Source organism: Tenrec ecaudatus, chromosome 8, assembly GCF_050624435.1.
Source record: "Tenrec ecaudatus isolate mTenEca1 chromosome 8, mTenEca1.hap1, whole genome shotgun sequence".
Taxonomy (NCBI): Eukaryota; Metazoa; Chordata; class Mammalia; order Afrosoricida; family Tenrecidae; genus Tenrec; species Tenrec ecaudatus.
Window position 1 is genome coordinate 71,699,312 of NC_134537.1, and position 19,820 is coordinate 71,719,131.

Below are 19,820 nucleotides of genomic sequence, written 5' to 3' on the forward strand. Positions count from 1 at the left end.
ATTCTGGTGGTGCTTCTTCTAAGCAGACTTGTTCTTTTGTCAGTCCATGGTACCATCAACATTCTTCAACATCACTGTAGCTCAAATTAATTGACTGGTCTTCGGTCTTCCTTGACCAGTGCCCAACTTTCCCATGCAGTATGAGTCAATTTAAAATACCATGGCTTTGCAACACTTTTAAAAGGTCTCGGTACAGCAGATTTACCCAATGAAATGCATCCTTTGATTTCTGGATTCTATTGATTATGAATCCAAGTGAGACAAAAACCTTGACAATTTCAATCTTTCTCCACTTATCTTGATGTTACATATTGGCCACTTACGAGGATCTTAGTTTGCTTTGCATTAAATTGCAATCCATAGTGAAGGCTTCAATCCTTGATATTCATCAGAAAATGATTCCAGTCTCCTCACTTTCAGCAAGCAAGGTGGTGGCATCTGCACACTGCGGGTTGTTAAAGAATCTCCCTTCAATCCTGATGCTGCATTCTTCTTCATATAATCCACCTTCTCTGTTTATATGTTCAGCATATATATGGAATAAGTATGATCGGAGTATGCAATGCTGATACATACGTTTCCTGATCTTAATCCATGCAATATTCCCGTGTTCTGTTACTCAATTGACTTATGATCCTTTTCCACATGAGCACAATGAAGTGATCTGAAACTCCTCTTCTATTCAAGGCTATTCATAGTTTATTGTTACCCACACAGTTGGATGCCTTTGTATGGTCAATCAAACACAGATAAACATCTGTCTGGTATTTTCTTCTTTGCCCTAAGACCTATGTGACATCAGAAATAATATCCCTTGTTCCATGTTCTCTTCTGAATCTGGCCTGACCAAATGGTCTTCAGCAAAATTTATTGGCATGTGGTATCAATGATATTTCCCTAGGATTTGAACATTCTTTTTCGTCACCTTTATTTGTAATAAATAGAAATAAAGATTTTCTTCTAGTAACTTAATCTACAACCTGTCTTCCAAAGTTTTTGGCACAGATGAGTGAGTGCCTCATCAGCTTGTTGAAACATTTCAATGGATTATTTATCAGTCCTTGGAGACTTGTTTTTAGCTAATGCCTTCAGGCCATCTTTTTGTTTTGTTTTATTTATTTATTTTTTAAAACATTTTATTAGGGGCTCATACAACTCTGATCACAATCCATACATATACATACATCAATTGTATAAAGCACATCTGCATATTCCCTGCCCCAATCATTCTCAAAGCATTTGCTCTCCACTTAAGCCCTTTGCATCAGGTCCTCTTTTTTTTTCCCTCCCTCCCCTCTCCCCCTCCCCTCATGTGCCCTTGGTAATTTATACATCGTTAGTTTGTCATATCTTGCCCTATCCAGAGTCTCCCTTCCCCCCTTCTCTGCCGTCCATCTCCCAGGGAGGAGGTCACATGTGGATCCTTGTAATCAGTTCCCCCTTTCCAACCCACTCACTCTCCACTCTCCCAGCATTGCCCCTCACACACTTGGTCCTGAAGGTATCATCCACCCTGGATTCAGGCCATCTTTGACTTTTTCCTTCAGTACCCTTGGCTCTTGATCACATGTTAATTCTTGAAATGATGAATGTCAACTAGTTATTTTTTTTACAGGGACTTTGTTTTCTTTCCTTGTTGTTTTTATGCTTCCTGCATTGTAGGAGGCGTCTGGCTGATCAAGGTGTTTACTAATGGGTGACTATTTAGTCCCCTGTGCCTCTAAGTCTCTGCAGACAAAAGCATTGCAAAATGAGTATTATTTGTGACTTTGCTGCTAAAAACATTGAGAGATAACTCAGTTATTTAAGATCTCTTTGAAGCTCTCTTGAATCTTTCATATCCTTGTGATTGTCTTTGAACCTAGTGCTTTTATTATTCTAAGGTTAAGAAACTGTGACTAGTTAAGTAACATTTGCATAGATAAGAGTTTAGGAATGTTTAAGCTCTTTGATGTTTGTTTTGTAACCAATTCCCTGTGTAAGAAGAGTATAAAAACCAAGCTTCAAATATACTCCAGACTTCAGTCCATCAGATTGGAGTCCTCCCGATCCCATGCTTTGTACATAGCTCTTTCTTTTCCTTTCATCCGCACGCCCCATTTCGAACCCAGCTTGATGCGGGGTAGCTGGTCTAATCTCCCTCACTGCATCACTTAATATTTTGCTTATAGGATCTTTCAATATTGTAACTTGAGGCTCAGATTTTTTCCTTGGGTTCTTCCAGTGTAAGATACACTGAAAATGTTCTTCCTTTTCAGTTTCGTAACTCTATGACTGTGCAAATTTCATGGTAATATTTTACTTTGTCTTCAATAGCTGCCCTTTGAAAATTTATGTTTTGTTCTTTTACCTCAACAGACAGTGTGCTTCTTCCATGTGTGCTTCTTCCATGTGGGCTTTGATGCTTCTCAGCTAGATGGCTGCTTGTTACTCTTCAAGCCTGTAAGACCCCAGACGCTATTTCTTTTGATAGCTGGGCCCCATCACATTTTTCACCACATTTGCGTATGTACACCTTTTCTTCAGCAATCGTGCTGGGAAGGTGTGCATCCTGGAATGCCAATTTAATAGAACAACATCTTCTTGCATTGAGTAAGTGCTTGAGTGGAGGCCCAATGTCCATCTGCTGCCATAATACTAAACCTATAAATATATGCACATAGATGTTTCCCCACACTCTTATATAAATATATTTACATATGTACATTCCAGTTTTTAGCCCTCTATAAATACCCTTTGTCACCTAGTTCTTTCCTCTATTTTCTTTTACTTTCCTCTTGTCCCACTATCATGCTCAGCCTTCATTTAGGTTTCAGTAATTTCTCTTTGTTACCTTGCCCTTGCTGAATCCCTACTAGGCCTCTCACACCCTCCTTGCTACTGATTTTGGATCACTTATTGCTCCCCTCCCCCTGGTTTGGTCAGCACTACTTTCTTACTCCCTTCACCACCTCTCCTGTGTCCCCCTGGAACCATTGTTCCCATTGTTTTCTCCTCCAGACTATTCATCCAGTCTATCTTATCTAGATAGATCTGTAGAGATAATAATATGCACCAAAAATCAAGTCATAGCAAGATTGGCGATGAGTGAGAACACAGCGATGACAACAAAAACAGAAACCAATTACCTATAGAAGAATAGATTAATTAAAAGAAAAAAGTTTAAAAAATAAATAAAAACCTGTAAATAGATCAACGTCTGAATTTTGATTTCTAGGAGTGTCCTTCAGTCAGTTCCCATTGGGTACCATGCTTTGGCCCCAGAGTCTGTGCTTTGTACTCCCTCAGGGGCTCCCTGCTCTGCCGTACACTATTAGCGGTTTGCCTCAGTGTCACAGGGTCAGACTGGGCCAGTACTGACCCTGAGTCTCCAGTGTTGAACTCCTTAGGGCTATCAAGGGATGGTGTGCCTCATAGTGTGATCAGCCATATTGTCCACTCTTTCCATTGACTGTTCAGAGTAGGGATATTGTCCCCCAGGCCTGATGGGCCAGGAAGTGCTCCACTCTCTTTTCCTCCCCCTTCATTTGTTCCCATTTGCTCTGATCAGACATGCCCCTCTCCCCTAGCTGCAGCTTCAGTGCCATCCTCTCAGGTAAATTCTTCTGGGGTGAGGGGAAGTTGTCCATATAGCTGTTGGGGGGCTGAGCCTCAGGCCCCTCCCCTGGCTCCCCACTACTTGCTGGCACACTGCATTCATCCAGCACTGGCTGTATATCTGGTCCCTCTTTCCCTGTGGAGACACAAACAATACCCTCCCCTTGGGTGGGTCAGTGCTCTATTCCCTCATTATACCCCTTTTTTCCCCTTTCCTCCCTCCACCCCCATTTTAGTTGACTACCTTATGTACCCCTAGATTTGGTCTGTCCCCTGCCATACTACCTGGACTTCACTCCTGGAGTGTTTGTATACAGTAGCTTTTCCCTGTGCCCCTTTTGCACTTACCTTTCTGTTCTCTCTCATATATATATATAAACTTACCTCAGTGGACTCATGTTATACTTGTCCTTTTGTGCTCGGCTTATTTCACTTAGCATATGCGTTCATCACTGCTTTTTAGCGATGCGTAGTACTTCATAGTATATATGTACCACAGTTTGTAGTCCATTCATCTGTTGATGGAAATTTGGGTTGTTTCCAACTCCTTGCGATTGTGAACTGTGCCACAATGAACATTGGAGCACAGATGTCTGGCCGTGGTTTGTTTCTTGCTTCCTCTAGGCATATTGCCCGTAGGGGGGGTGCTGGGTGATATGGTAACTCAATTTCCATTTGTTTGAGAAATTGCCAAATCGATTTCCATAGTGGCTGTACATACCTACAGAGTTCCTATCTCACCACAGGCCCTCCAACACTTGTTGCTTTCTGGTTTTTTTGAATTGGGCTACCTTTGAGGGTGTTAGGTGGTATCTCATAGTTGTTTTGATTTGCATTTCTCTTATGGCAAATGATCGGGAACATTTTCTCATATATTTATTGGCAGTATGGATTTCAGATTCTATGAAAGTTCTGTTCGGGTCCTTTGCCCACCTCCTCAGTGGGCAATTAGTTTTTCTCTTATTGTAAGTTTCCAAAGTAGTGTAGATTTTAGTAATAAGGCCTTTGTCTGATGTGTCATTGCTAAAGATGATTTCCCAGTCTGTGAACTCTCTTATTACTCTCTTGGTGAATGCTTTCGATGTACACAGGTATCTTATCTTCAGTATATCTCACTTGTCAATTGTGACTCCTCTGTATTTGTATCCTTCCCTATTTCTGATAGCCTATGTAGTCCCTGTGCCAAGGTTCTCAGGTTTGTCCCAATTCCCTCATTAATGGCCCTAATTGTTTAGGGTTTTATTTCAAGGTCTGTGATCAACCTTGAGTTTATTCTTGTGCATGGAGTGAGGCAACGGTCTTGCTTCATTTTTCCGCAGGTAGATATCCACTTTTTTCCAGCACCATTTATTGAAGATGGCATCTGCTTCCCATTTAATATTTTTGGGCCCTTATCAAAGATCAGTTGCTGATGTTTTTATTTCTGGGTCTTCAGCTCTTTTCCATTGGTCTGAATATCTGTTGTTATGCCAGTACCACACTGTTTTGACTACTGTGGCTGTATAGTACATGCTAAAATCAGGTAGAGCAAGCCCTCCAACTTTGCCCTTCTTCTTGAAGAGTTCTTTGCTAATTCTGGGCTTTTTTCCTCTTCATATGAAGTTGGTAATCTGGTTTTCCAATATTTGAAGAAGGATGGTGGTATTCGTATCAGGATAGCATTGAACTTATATAGTGCCTTGGGCAGAACAGGCATCTTTACTATATTCAGTCTGCCAATCCACAAGCGTGGGATATTCTTCCATTTGTTGAGGTCATTCTTGATTTCTTGAAGTAGTGTTTTATAATTTTTCTCATACAAATTTTTTGAATTTTTAGTCAGGCATATCCCTAGGTATTTCAATTTGTTCTTGGCAATTGTAAAGGGTAATGCCATATTAATCATCTCTTCTGTGGTCTTGTCTGATGTGTAGAGCAGTCCAATAGACTTCTGTTTGTTGATTTTGTATCCTGCCACTCTGCCATATTCCTCTATTGCTTCCAACACTCCATTTGTGGAGTTTAAGGAATCTTCATTATATAGAATCGTATCGTCTGCAAATAATGATAATTTTGCTTCTTCTTTCCCAGTTGAATACCTTTAATATCTTTACTTTGTCTTATGTTGTTAGCTAGGACCTCCAGTATGATGCTAAATAGGAGTGGGGACAGGGAGCATCTTTGTCTGGTCCCCTTTTTCAGTGGAATTGTTTTCATCTTTTCTCTGTTAACTCCCGCATTAGCTGTTAGTTTTTCATATATGGCTTGTTTAATATTGAGGGATTTTCCTTCTATTCCTATGGTCTTAAGTGTCTTAAACAGGAATGTGTGTTGGTTATTGTTTAATGCTTTTTACACATCTCTCGATATTAGCATGTGGTTCTTATCATTTTTCCTGCTAATGTGGTGAATAATGCTGATGGTCTTTCATATGTTGAACTATCCCTGCATTTCTGGTATGAATCCCACTTGGTCGTGGTGAATTATTTTTGTAATATGCTTTTGTATTCTATTGACCAGTATTTTGTTAAGGGTTTTTGTATCAATGTTCATTAGGGATATTGGCCTATAGTTCTCAATTCTCATGGCACCTTTGCCCACTTTGGGCATCAAAGTTTTACTAGCTTCATAGAAAGAGTTTGGGAGTTTTCTGTCTTTTTCTATGTTCTGGAAGAGTTTGTATAGGATTGGTGTTAATTCTTCCCTCAATACTTGGTAGAATTCTCCTGTGAAGCCATCTGGCCCAGGGGATTTTTGTTGGTAATCCCTTGATTACCTTGTCTATTTCTTCCTTTGCTATGGGTTTGTTGATGTTATTTTATCCATGTGGGATAGTCTAGGGGCTGATTGTGTTTCCAAATATTTGTCCATGTCTACCAAATTGTTGAATTCGTTAGATTATAGACCTACATAGTATTGTGTAATTATCCTTTTGATTTCATTACCCTCCGTTGTAATGTCCCATGTTTTATCCCTCATCCTTGCAAATGTCATTTGTTCCTTCCTTTCTTTGGTTAGGTTTGCCAGAGGTCTATCAATTCTGTTAATTCTTTCAAGGAACCAACTTTTAGCGGCATTTTCTCCATAGTTTTCTTGTTTTCCCTCTCCTGTATCTCGGCTCTGATTTTTTATTATATCTATCCTCTTGCTATTAGTAGGGTTGTTCTGTTGACTCTGCTATAATTGGTGTAAGTTTTGTGTCAGTATATCATCCATGAGTCTCTCTTCTTTTTTAATGGGTGAATTCAGTGGTATCAGCCTTCCTCTGTAAATGCCTTTGCTATATCCCACAGGTTTGAGTACGTCATATTTTCGTTCTCATTGGTTTCTAGAAATTTCCTGATTTCATCTCTGATCTGGGTCAATACCCACGCCTTTTGCAATAGGAAATTGTTCATCCTCTGATTGTTTGCCCTTATTTTCTTCATTGCCCTTCTGTTAATTTCCAGGTTTATGGTGCAATGATTGGAGAGCGATATCTGTATAACCTTTATGTGCTTGAATTTATGTGTTTGACTTGTATCCCAGCATGTGGTCTATTTTCACATACGTGCCTTGTGGGATTGAAAATAATGTGATTTTTTTGCATGTGGGTGGAAAGCTCTGAAACTATATATCAAATCAAGCCATCTAATTGTGCTACTTAGATCTATAGCCTCCTTGTTTTGTTTCTTTCCAAATGATCTGTCTTTTTCGAGAGTGGTGTATTAAAATCACCAATTATAATTGTTGAGCATGTGATCCCTTTTTCTTCCTTTGGAGTGTTTGATTTACAAATTTTGCAGGTCTCTCATTAGGTGCATATATGTTTATTATGCTCATTGGTTCTTGATCTATTGTTCCCTTGAACATTATATAGTGCCCCTCCTTGTCTCTTGTTATGTCCTGTATCTTGAGGTCAATATGGTCAGATATTAAGATCGCTATCCTTGCTTTTTTTGCATTATCATTGCTTGATATATTTTTCTCCAGCCTTTAATTCTCAACGGTTTTTTTCTGTCTGTAAGCTTGTGATGAGTCTCCTGGAGGCAGCAGTTTCTTGAGCCAGTCTGTTAGCCTCTGCCTTTTAATGCCTGAGTTCAGGCCATTGATATTCTGTCATGTTATCTTGTACCTTTTGTGATGGATATTTTCCTATCTACCAATCTTATCTGCTTGTTTTGTGTATGTGGTTTATGTTTGCCTTCTTTCCACTATTGAGCTAATGCTATCCTGGAGGTTGTTTCCTCTTTGTTATCCTATGGGCAGGGTTGTTCTATGTGATTTTCTCTTATTTTCCCTCGTCGAGTATTGATCTTCTGTCCATACTGGATCTGCAAGTATCTTTTTTAGGTGTGGTTTTCGTTTTATGTATTCTTTGAGTTTGTCCCTGTCTGGGAAGACTCTTCTCCATCTATCTTAATAGATGATTTGGCTGAGTAAAGTATTCTTGGATTTGCTTGTTTTCCTTCTATTTTTGGAATATGTTACTCCATTCCCTCCTCTTCTTCATCGTTTCCGCTGATAAGTCTGAACATACTCTTATTGGGGTACCGTTATATGTGATGTTTTACTTTTCCCTAGTTGCTTTTATGATCTTCTCCTTTCCCTCATAGTTGGATAATTTGACAATTATGTGTCTTTGTGACTTCTTCTTGGGATTCACTCTGGCTGGTGGTCTTTCAGTCTCTTAATGGTTGCCTGCTTTTCATTTATTAAACTGGGAAAGTTTTCCTCTAAGAAGTTCCTTGGTATTTTCACTGTTGACTTCTTTGTTGTGTCTTTTTTCGGTTGTCCAATTATTCTAATATTGTTTCTTTTCATAGCATCAGACATGGTTCTCAAGTTTTCTTCAGCTTCTTTGAATGTCTTATTTGACTGCTTTTCCCGTTTGTTGAGGTCTGCTTATTTGTCCTCTAGGTCGTTGGTGTGATTCTCTGCCTCCTCAAGCCTATTTGCAAGGCCTGTCAATTTGTCACTGGATTTTGCTATTTCATCCCTTAACTCTTGTATATCCCTTTGGTGTGTTGCCTTTATCTCTTCTATCACTTCCTCTTTTTTTCCTGCATGGCTTCCCTCATATCCCTTATGAATTCAAGCAGCATTTTGAAAATTTATTTTTGTGGAAGGCCAATATCTACTTCTTCTATGCCCATCATTAGGTTCATGACTTCTTCCGGCATTGTCTTCTGTTTCTCCTGCTTTTTCATTGAAGCTGTTATAACTGGTTGCTGTTTACATGTTGTTTTAGAGGATCCTGGAGCCATCTCACTGAGTTGAAGAGCCCTGGGCTCTCTTGTGGGATTTGTATGACCACTTCTATGAACTACCTGTCGGTAGCTGTTCTGAGGGATCAGGCTATTGCTGTATCTTCCTGTGGTTGCACTCATCCAGAATTCTGCTCCTTGGAATGTGTATGGGATATTTCTCTCATGTGACACCGGTCGAGTTCTTGTGGGCCCATGAGTGTGTCACTTCCCTGGTATATCTCTAAGTAGGCTTCACAGTTCTTGGAGCATCTCATCTGGCCTGTGGTCTTTTCCTCTGCAACTGTAGTGCTGAGGAGGGCGGGCGGGTATACCCTCCTTGGTGTAAAGTTCTGAAATTTGTAGGGGAATTACTGTAGACAGAGAGATTGTGTTGGAGGTTGGATGTATGTTCCCACAGTAGAGTTGAGCCCCACAAGTGGTGGTCAGGCGTTTCCCACAGTCATTTGTAGGGCTTCAGAATTTAGGCTGGGGATGCCCCCACTTTTTGTAGGGTAGAACTCCCTCCTGCTTGGTGTGTTTAAGAGGATCGGAGTGCATTCCCCAGCTGCTTACTAAGCCAATAAATGCAGGTGGGAGCTCCCCAAGTTGGGCCTTCAAAGTTTCCCTAGGCAGAGGGGGGTGGCCTGGAAGCTGCTAGTGTCTTGTGACAGGAAAGACAGTGAAAGGAGTAGAAAAAGAGAGAAAGAGGAAGACACAGACTGGGGCAATAATGCAAAGCAAGCTGACACCCACTCACCAAGCACAACTAAAATGCACAGAGTAAACAAAGGTGAAAACAGTAAAAATAAAAGAAAGAAAGAAAAGAAAACAGCAAGGGAGAACTAAATCAGCTGAGGCTGTTGTAGGAAATAGAAAGAACTAGATGAAGAGGAGAAAAGAAGAAAACATGAAAGAAGAATGCAATGAAAGAAAAAAAGAGAAGAGAAAAGGAAGGAGAAGGAGAGAGAAATGTTAAAATAGTTAAAGAAATAGCTGACCCCATGCTGTGCTGTGTATAGCACTGACTTGTCCTGTGTGCAGCAGTGTCTTAGGGTTCAGGCTGCCCACTGACAGTAGAATGTTGACCCAGGCCGAGTGTAGAGGTCTTGGAGCCATCAGTGGCATGTGAAAGAATGAGAGGGAGAAGAGATAATCATACAAGCAGAGAGAGAAGCGAAGAGAAAAAAGACAGAATGAGGAAAGAAAGAAAAATCAAATAAAGAGGAAAAAGGTGAAAGAATCAAACTGAGTTCAGCAACATTGGCTATGTTGGCAAAGAGGGAGGAGATAGAGAAGGAGCAAATAAAGAATAAAGAGATAGCTGATCCCTGATTGAATGTGGGGCCACGGGTGTTTAGATCCTGCCCACAATGGCAGGTTGGTGTGCCCTTTTAATGCAGGGACCCAGTGGTGCTGGCCAGAATTGACCTAGTTGATGAAATCACCTTAGAGGTCTGATGGAGGTTTCCTAGCAGCTCAGCGCTGTGTACATGTGTGTCCCAGCTACCTTGTGTGGTGTACAGCACTCCCACAGAGAGCAGGCTGGAGTTCATCCTGCTGTTTGGGTTGATTTGCCCTACGTGGAGGATAGTGACCTGGAAGCCAGTAGTGGCATATGATAGGAGAGAGTGGGAGAGAAGAGGAGAAAGAGGGGAAAAAAGAGAAAAAAGAGGGAAAAAGAAGAAAGAAAGGAAAATACACCAACACAAACTTGAGCTCATTGAGACTGAGTGCAGTGGGAAAGATAGAAGGGCTAGTGAATAAAGTGAGAGAAAAAATAGAGTAGTAGTTAAGGAGATAACTGAGACATGATCACCTGTCTGTGAGGCTGGAGGAATGCCAACTCTTCCTCAAGGTAGCAGGGTGGTGTACCCTTTTGATGTAGGGTTCCACAGATGCCGTGTGGGATTACTTCAAAAGCAAGATCACACCCATTGCCAGGCATCACTTGGGTGCTGGAGTTCGCTGGTGTACCTCCCTTGTGCTGTATTTAGCACTGCAGCAGGGGTGAGGTGGGGGGCACTGGGGTGTTCCCACAGTCCCACCTAGGGCCCCACTACAGGCAGGGTCTCCCCAGCTATGTATAGAATCACTGAGAGGGAAGATGGGATTATTTTTCTATCTAGTCTGCTGGTGCTTACTAGATCAGAGGATTTTTTTTCTTTTTATCCCCTGGCCAGCTAGAATAAAATCAAGTGAAATTGTCTCTCACAGTCACTGGGCTGAAGCTCTGTGCTGTTTAAAGCTGACACTTGCTTCAGCAGGTCTTTGTTATGCAAAAATCTGCCAGGCCTGTAGCTGAGTTCTGGCATTCCTTAGCTAGGTTTCTTCTTATGCTGATTTTTGTTAAGGCCCTCCTGCCTATGTGCCTGTTGGAGCTGAGCAAACATATTTGGGTTTGAGTTTTAAACCAATAATATATACTTCACATTTTTTTTATTATTATGCTTGTGATGTGCTCCAATTTGGGGGCTGTCAGGCTGACCCCCAGAGGGGGAGTTACAGCTTATCAGGGGGGATTGTTTCCTTCTCGGCCAATTGGAACTAAATTTGCTCCCTGAACTCTCAACCTTCCACCTATTTTCTCCCACACCACCATCTACCTGAGGTAATAATCTACTTTTTCATCTACTCTAAATTATGGCTACCCGCCACCACCACTACCCAGGCTGTGAGTTCAAGGCAGCCAATCACACGGAGAGCTTCTGCTTGGGGTTCCCCATCTCTGGGATTCTGTCCCTTCTCTGGCGTCCACCTGCAGAAATGGCTGCTCCTGGCAAGGGCACAGTCGGTGCCCAAGGGCTCACCAAAGCTAAAGCGCTTTAGAGCTTTCTTGGTTTGCTTTGTGAGTGGATATCCCACAGAAAAATGGGTTTAGGAGAGACCCTGGTACCCTAGTTCTAATTTCAGGACTCCACCTCCCCGTTTCCTTCACCTTACCTCCCAATTTTCTAGTCTGTCAGCAGAAGCTCCGAATGGATGAGTCCTATCTAGTGGCCATTTTTTCCCCTCCTCGAGACTGTAATTCTTTTTTTTTTTATATGCCACTTGATTTCTTTATTTTTTAACATTTTATTAGGGATTCATACAACTCTTATCACAATCCATACATACATCAATTGTATAAAGCACATCTGTACATTCTTTGCCCTCATCATTTTTCAAAGCATTTGCTCTCCACTTAAACACTTTGCATCAAGTCCTCTTTTAGCCCCTCCTTCCCCGCTCCCTCATGAGCCCTTGATAATTTAATTATTTTGTCATGCCTTTCCCTGTCCGGCCTCTCCCTTCACCCCCTTTTCTGTTGTCAATCCCCCAGGGAGGAGGTCTTATGTAGATCCTTGGTATCCCTGTATTGCCCCTCACACTCCTGGTCCTGAAGGGATCATCTGCCCTGGATTCCCTGTGCCTCCAGCTCCTATCTGCACCAGTGTACATCCTCTGGTTTATCCAGAGTTGCCAGGTAGAATTCGGATCATGGTAGTTGGGGGGGAGGAAGCATTTAGAAACTGGAGGAGAGCTGTATTCTTTATCGGTGCTACATTGCCCTCTGACTGACTCATCTCCTCCCCTAGACCCCTCTGTGAGGGGATCTCCAGTGGCCGACAAATGGGCTTTGGGTCTCCACTCTTCACTTCCCCCTTCATTCTCTATGGTAAGATTTTTTTTTTCTGATGATGCCTTATACCTGATCCCTTCGACACCTCATGATCGCACAGGATGGTGTGCTTTTCCATGTGGGATTTGTTGCTTCTGAGCTAGATGGCCGCTTGTTCACTTTCAAGCCTTTAAGACCCCAGACACTATCTCTTTTGATAGCTGGGCACCATCAGCTTTCTTCGCCGTATTTGCTTATGCACCTATTTGTCCTCGGCGTTCGTATCATGGGGGTGTGCACCCAATGATATGATTTTTTTGTTTTTTGATGCCTGATAACTGATCCCTTCAGAACCACGTGATCACACAGGCTGGTGTGTTCTTCCATGTGGGCTAATTGATTTCTTGAATGTTGTTTCCATGACTGTTGATTGTGGATCCAATCAAAATGCAATCATTGACAACTTCAACTTTTTCTCTGTTTAACATGATGTTTATTAGTCCAGTTGTAAAGATTTTTTTGTATTCTTTACACTGAAGTATTAAACCAATTTGATTAGAGAAACAAATCCAGGGACACTCATATATGTGTAAGAAAGAGCTTTATATCAAAGAGTAATTTGTTATAATTACTTTATATAATATACTTTATATAATTAAATTGATATAAAGGATGTAATTCCTTTATATCAAGGAGTATATTGAGAAAACATTCCAGCCCAGTCCAGATTAAGTCCACAAGTCTGGTACTAGTCCATAAATCTGATACCAGTCCATAAATCCCTCTTCAGACTCACACAGCCACAAGTGATGCGGAATATAGGAAGAGTACAGGCTGGTGAATGAAAAGTCTTGTGGATACAATGGAAGTAGAAGCATCTCCAGGGCTTGTTCAGATCTTAGCATGGTTCACTAGCAAGGAAGGAAAAAGCAGAGAGAGGGAGGGGGGAGGTTACCAGAACCCTCCTTATGAGAAGACCACATCCACAAGGAGGTACCATCAGGCTGTGACCTGACAGGCTAGACTCCACCCCTACATTCCATATATCAAGTTGACAGGAAATTATGCAACTATCTCAAAGTATAATCGATACTGATTTTATTTATCGGTAAGTGCTTCAGGTCCTCTTCACTTTGAGCAAACAGTTGTGTCATCTGCATTTCACAGGTTGTGAATGAGCCTCCCTCCAATCCTGATGCCACATTCTTCTTTGTAGTACAGATTTTTGGGTTATTTGCTAGCGAGCCCCCGCAGCTGTCGAGACTTTTCTACGAGGCCCGCTCGGGGGTTCCTCGGCGACAGGCACAGACCCCTGCAAACATGACGCGTGGGAGTCCGGTCAGCCCGCGCCCAACATGCACCCCCAACAGCCCACCTCCAGCCATCCGTGTGCACGTGGTCCCCGGGCTCGCGCTCACGCACCAGCCACAGCCGGCGGCCCGAGCCTCCAGGCCGAGACTGTAATTCTTTATGGGATTTGAAAGTCCTGTTTTCCTATTGAAGAGCAGCTGGTGGTGTATTGTTCTGGGTACTGTAGAGAAAAAAATCCACAGAAACTCATGAAAAAGAGAGAGTTTTATATAAAGGGTAAGTGAGCATCAAGAAAACATCACATTCCAGTGCTGCCCAAGCCCATAAATCCACCATTAATCCATATAACTGACACCAATCCACAAAGTCCTCCTCCATCTCACAAAACACACACAATGATGTCGACTGCAGGAGGAAAACCGAGTTAGTGAATGTGTAAGCATCTCAGTGTTGGCAGGGGTCTCCACATGGGTGCTCCAGGACCCAGGGCTACATTGGGGTAGGTCCATGTGGCTTCTCCTCAGGGATGTCTTGCAGAAAGTGAGCTTTTCCAGGTGAAGCAGGGAACTGGCTAAGGCAACTTCACCTTGGTCTGACCATCAGAGAGCAAGAGTCCCAAGAATCGAAAGGCGAGGCTCACCAAATGATTTATCCCTCCGTCCTTCAATTAACCACACATAGGTTTATCGGCCAGGTTGGCACAATAAACTTTATATCAGGTGGTATATGATAAATATTTAATACATTAATCTCGCAGATTAGGACTGATTAAGCAGACCCGCCCCAGGTACAGACCAAACTAGTAGAAGGCCTGGGGAAATAGCAGAACCCCTAAGAGTGTCTCTTCTTGTTACAGACTGAACAGTGAACTTCAAAGCAGTTCTTTAGTTAATTCAACCATTAATGCCAACTATATCCTGGGTTTGCTGCATGAAAGTTTGTATAATTGAGCAGTTTTCTGTGTTTTACACTCTACCTCATCCTCGAGTTGTTTGCCTTCAGGTAGCTCCCCTAGCGGCCCAAGTAACAGCTGGTTTGCTCTTCCAGCAGAGCCCAGTGCACGTAGGCTGTGTCTCCGCCATTGAAGAAATGCCTCTGGCAAGATTTTGTAATGCAAAATATGAATTACTTTACTTTCAAAAGTCTAGAACTTTTAATAAAAGTAAAGTGGTACATGTAGACATGAGACTCAGGATTCTCATCACTAACTTTTAATATGCATATTATCTGGTATTCAAATCAGTATAGTTAGGTTTTTCTCTAACTGATAGAATTGTTTATTTTTGTTTCCGAGCTAGAAACTTTAAGGTTTAGTCAAATTTAATAGGTACAAATATGAAATCTGATATAACGTTTTAAATCTTGGCGTTTCTCCTTGCCAGTTGTTTTTCTTGAATAAAATACTTAATCTCCTTTGCTTCAATTTTACCATCGTTAATACAGGAATATATTAGTGCTGCCTTAGGGAACTATATAAACTAGCACAGTAAAGATTTTGACACAAATCACGGATTGTTAATTTACTAATTAAAAATTATTGGTGAGAGAAGAAAGAGTGCATACTTTTTATAATAAAAACAAGACTTGGAAAAACATATACTACTTACTACTCTCATGCTAAGGCTAATTCTCACAGATTTCATATTATAGGACATTCCTACAAGCCTATGACTAGAATTAAACTCCCTGCCATTGAGTCAAAGTGGACTCACAGCGACCCTCCAGGCAAGGTAGATCCGGGCCTTGCATTTCTGAGACTGTCTCTGTTCGTGGTAGTAGAAAGCCCTGTCTTTTTCCCAGCGGAGTGGCTGGTGGTTTCCATCTGCTCACCATGCAGATTGAGACCTAATGTGTAACACTAACCCACCAGGGCTCCTTTACTGACTGAGAGCACCTTTAAAAATTTCAATTAGTATCTGTGGTATAGATTGCACCCACAATGTAAATGTGATACCATGTGCTACAAATACATTGTAAAGTGGATACAATCATCTTTCATTTTATATGTAACATTCAGGAAAACAGAAAAACGACTCCAAGGACAAATAATGATGTGGGTAAGTAGAGGTGAATAAGAACATATGACAGACAAGCACACACTTATTGAATATTAACATTAAAGATGTGCTCATGTAACCTTGAATATGTTAACAATCAAAGATGACAATTTTAGTATAGCAGAGAAATAAAAAGTCTGCCACTAATTTATCATTTTGCCTGTTCAACTGTCTTAATAATGGCATTTTTGTCATTTCTGAACTTTTGTATTTCTGTAATTTGGAAATAAGGTGAAGAGATTATTTTTGTTAAAGAGACACTCTATGTTCTCATAAATACTCAGTTAAAAGGAATGAATCTTTTCTTGACCTGCTTGAGTCCTTTGATATTTAGACTCCAGTTAATTTCTTTAAGCAGCTAACCAACCTAATTTAAAACTGAAAGGAAGAATTCAGCACGTTGTTATGTCTGCTGCAACGCTGTCACGCTGGTTCTTACTCAGACACCCGATCTCCAATAGCGGGAAACTCTGCCTGATCGTGTGCCTTCTCATATTTACCCTGTGTTGGAACTCCTTTTTTCAGCCGCTGTGCCAATCCATCACATAAAAAGATCATAATTTAAAGGCATCAACGTTTTCTGGTCTTCTTTATTCATTGTCCAGCTTTCTCATGCATGGGAGATGATGATAACACCTTGATTGTGCTCTTTGGCTCTTGCTCTTTTTTGAGCACAGTTTCCAATGAAATATGTTGTTTGAGTTCTTGACTTGTGCTTTAATGGACATTGATCATGGATTAAAGTAAAATGAAATTTTTCTCTTTTAAAGTTTTTTCTCTTTTAGAACGAGGTGTAATTTACTCTTCAAAATCAGTGCATCCAGTAGTCGTCTTTGCTTTCAACAAGCAAAGTTATGTCTACTACATATTGTAAGTTATTAATGAGTCTTCTAATACTTCTGATGTCACAGTCATCTTCACGGATACCAGTTTCTCAGATTATTTGGTCAGTATACAGTCCTGACACACACTTTTCCTGTGTCTCCATGTTCTGCTAAAATGACTGCCTTTTGATGTATATACAAATGTTTCATGAGCACTATCAAGTGTTATGGAATTCCCATTCTTCACAATGCTATCCATGATCTGTTATGATTCACACAGCTGAATGCCTTTTCATAGTCTATAGAACATAGGTTAAAAAAAAAAAAACACTTTCTGGTATTTTCTACTCTCAGCCAAGCTCCATCTGATAACAGCAATGCTACCCTTACACCCAAATTCCCTTCTGAATCTGCTTTTAATTTCTAATAGTTGCATGTTGATGTGCTGCTGCCATTTTTGAACTAAAGCAAAATTTTACTTGTGTGTAATATTAGTGGTATTCTTTAATGCTTTCTAGATTCGTACGCATCACTTTTCTTTGGAATGAGACCAATGTGAATTTGTTCTGGTTAGTGGTTCAGGAAGCTTTCTTCCAAATTTCTTGAAGTAGATGAGTGAGCACCTCCAGTGTTATATTTGTTTGTTTAAATGTTTCAATTCATGGATACTCCCCCCACCACCAATACGTTCAGTACAGCTAAGATTTCTTGCTTTAATACCATTACCTGCTACCTCTTGAAGTGGTTGGATATTGATCAGATCTTTTTGGTACACTTACTCTGTGTATTCTTTGTATCTCCTTTTGGTACATCTTGTGTTAAATATTTTTCCCAGAGAAACCCTTAATATTGTTAAATTCTAATGAGTATAGTAAAGCACAGTGACTTATACCACACCATTTAAATTCACTAATGCCCAGGATATTTGTCTTTGCATGTTTTACTTCATTTTTACAACTTCCAATTTTCCTAGACTCATACTTTGTACAATTTATGTTTATGAATGGAAAATTTCAACTTTTTCTTCTTATTTTGATGCGTGTCACATCAGTGAATAAGGATTCTAAAAATCTTACTTTTCTACAACATTAATGTGTTAGATAGGGTTCTCTAGAGAAACAAAACCAGGACACTAATAATTTTGTATATATTATATAGATAAATAGAAAGATAACATAAAAAGTTAACTAATCTATAAAGTAGTCCAAATGTCTCAGTGCAACTCACTCCCATGAGACAGCTAGTACACCAGCAGTCCTTCAAGTCTTGAGGGCCGCTGGGTAGTCCTCTGTGGAGCAATTCTGGCTTTCCGGCCACAGGCAGCAAGCAGCAAGCAGGTCACCAACAGTCAGCCAGGTGACAGGGTCTGACAGTCCCCAGCTCAAGAGATGTAGCATGGCGAAGCAGGTTTTGAAGGAACCTCAAGTGACAGTGGCACAGTCCACAGGTTAGGTGTCCCACAGGTAGTATGGCTTGCAAATGGAGGCACAGAACAAGCAAGGCAGTCGCACACTTGTCTGATGATCAAAGAACAAGAGAGAGAAAGCGAGAGGCAAGTCTCCCTGAGCTATTTATCTCTCTGCCCTTCAACCAATCTCACATGTGTTCTTTGGCCATGTTGACACAACAAACCTAACTATCACAATTAGAGTTGACTTTCCTTTGAGAAAACAGCTCTTTCTCCAACATACTATGAATGATTTGCAACACGAGGGGCTCATCTTCAGACCATTGCTATGCTTGAGTTGTGTTTGTGCTCAGCACGTAGGCTACCATGTCTTTCTTCCTAGTGTATCTTAGTCTGGAAGATATGCTGAAACCTGTCTGGCATGTATGTTCTTGTGAGTGTTAAAAATACCAGTGGCATAGCTTCCAGAATTTCAGAAATACCCAAACCAGTACAGTGTGACAAAGTAATAGATAAAGGTGATATTAAGATCTGTGATAGTTAGGGTTTTTGTGCCAACATGGCACCTGTAAGAAGATATGGGTGGAGTTTAGCTTGTCAATCAGGTCACCTTTGACGACCTCTTTTCAGCTGCCACAAGATAAATGCCTCTCTGTAGAGAGGCCACTCTTTCTCTCTCCCTGGTGGTCAGACCAGTGTGTTTTCTGATCTAACTGTCCTGCCTCATCATGTGTGCTGTGCTGCTTGTGGGCCTGGCAGTGTTCTGCTCCAATGGGCCATGTCTGGTGGACCTTGTCATCACTATGCCTGATTTTCCACTTTGTGGATCCACCCCACCTTGCTGAGTCTGCTGCTTGTGGGCTGACTTGGACATTCTTGCCACCGCTCCAGCCACTGTATAGGCAGCCATTTTGCATGGCTCTACCATGAGGCTCTACTGTGACCTGTTTATTTAAGCTGCACTACTGGCCTCTACTACACCTCGCCACTTCATCTTCCTACTGTCAGCTTCCTTAGCCTTGGGCTAGTAGCTGTGGGAATTGGAAAGACCTTCAGTATATTAATTGTCCCACAAAAATGAGTTGAAGTGAGCTCTCTGTACTGCTGTGTGGACTGATGTGCTGTTATATTCTGTTTTGCTATATATGAGGGGTTACTCAAAAAACAAACAGACAAACAAACAAACAAACAAAACCCAGAATCATACTGGATGGAGTGGAGCTTTCCTAATACAATTTTTTTCCCCAGTAGAAAACATTGAGCAACTCACTCTGAGTTAGTGCACCAGTGGCATCATCTGGGAAAGTTCTCCTTGGTCATAGTGAATTTTTTTATAAAACCAGTTTTGCTAAAACCTCATGTTTTTGTAATGGCTGATTTAAAAGAACAGCGTACAGCTGTGAAATTTTGTTTTCTGCTTGGGAAAAATGCTACAGAAACTGTTGTGATGTTGACTACAGCTTATAAAAACAACACTATAGGAAAAACTCAAATGTATGCATGGTTTTCTTGCTTCAAAAAAGGTGAAATGTCAGTTGACGAGAAACCTCATTCTAGATATCTGCCACCTTCCTGAATGGGTGAAAATCCTGACTCATAACGCATTTGGAATTCATTTCACCAGGTCAGAATGTTAATCAAGCTTTCTATTTAGAGGGCCTGATTTATGGCGGATGGGTCTGGTTTTCCCATTATGACAGTGCGCTTGCTCATGCAGACATCTCAGTGCACCGGTTTTGACAAAAGCAGCATGCCTCTCTTGCCCCACACACCTTACTCACCCGACCTCACACTGTGTGACTCCTCTTTGTTTCTGAG

The 19,820-nt window shown here is 41.1% G+C and overlaps 1 pseudogene; it reads right to left on the bottom strand.

The window, feature by feature from the left end:
• The window catches only part of LOC142455430 (heterogeneous nuclear ribonucleoproteins A2/B1-like), a 113,927-nt pseudogene extending 95,015 nt beyond the window's left edge, over window positions 1-18,912 (bottom strand).
• Window positions 18,913-19,820: the final 908 nt, after the last annotated feature.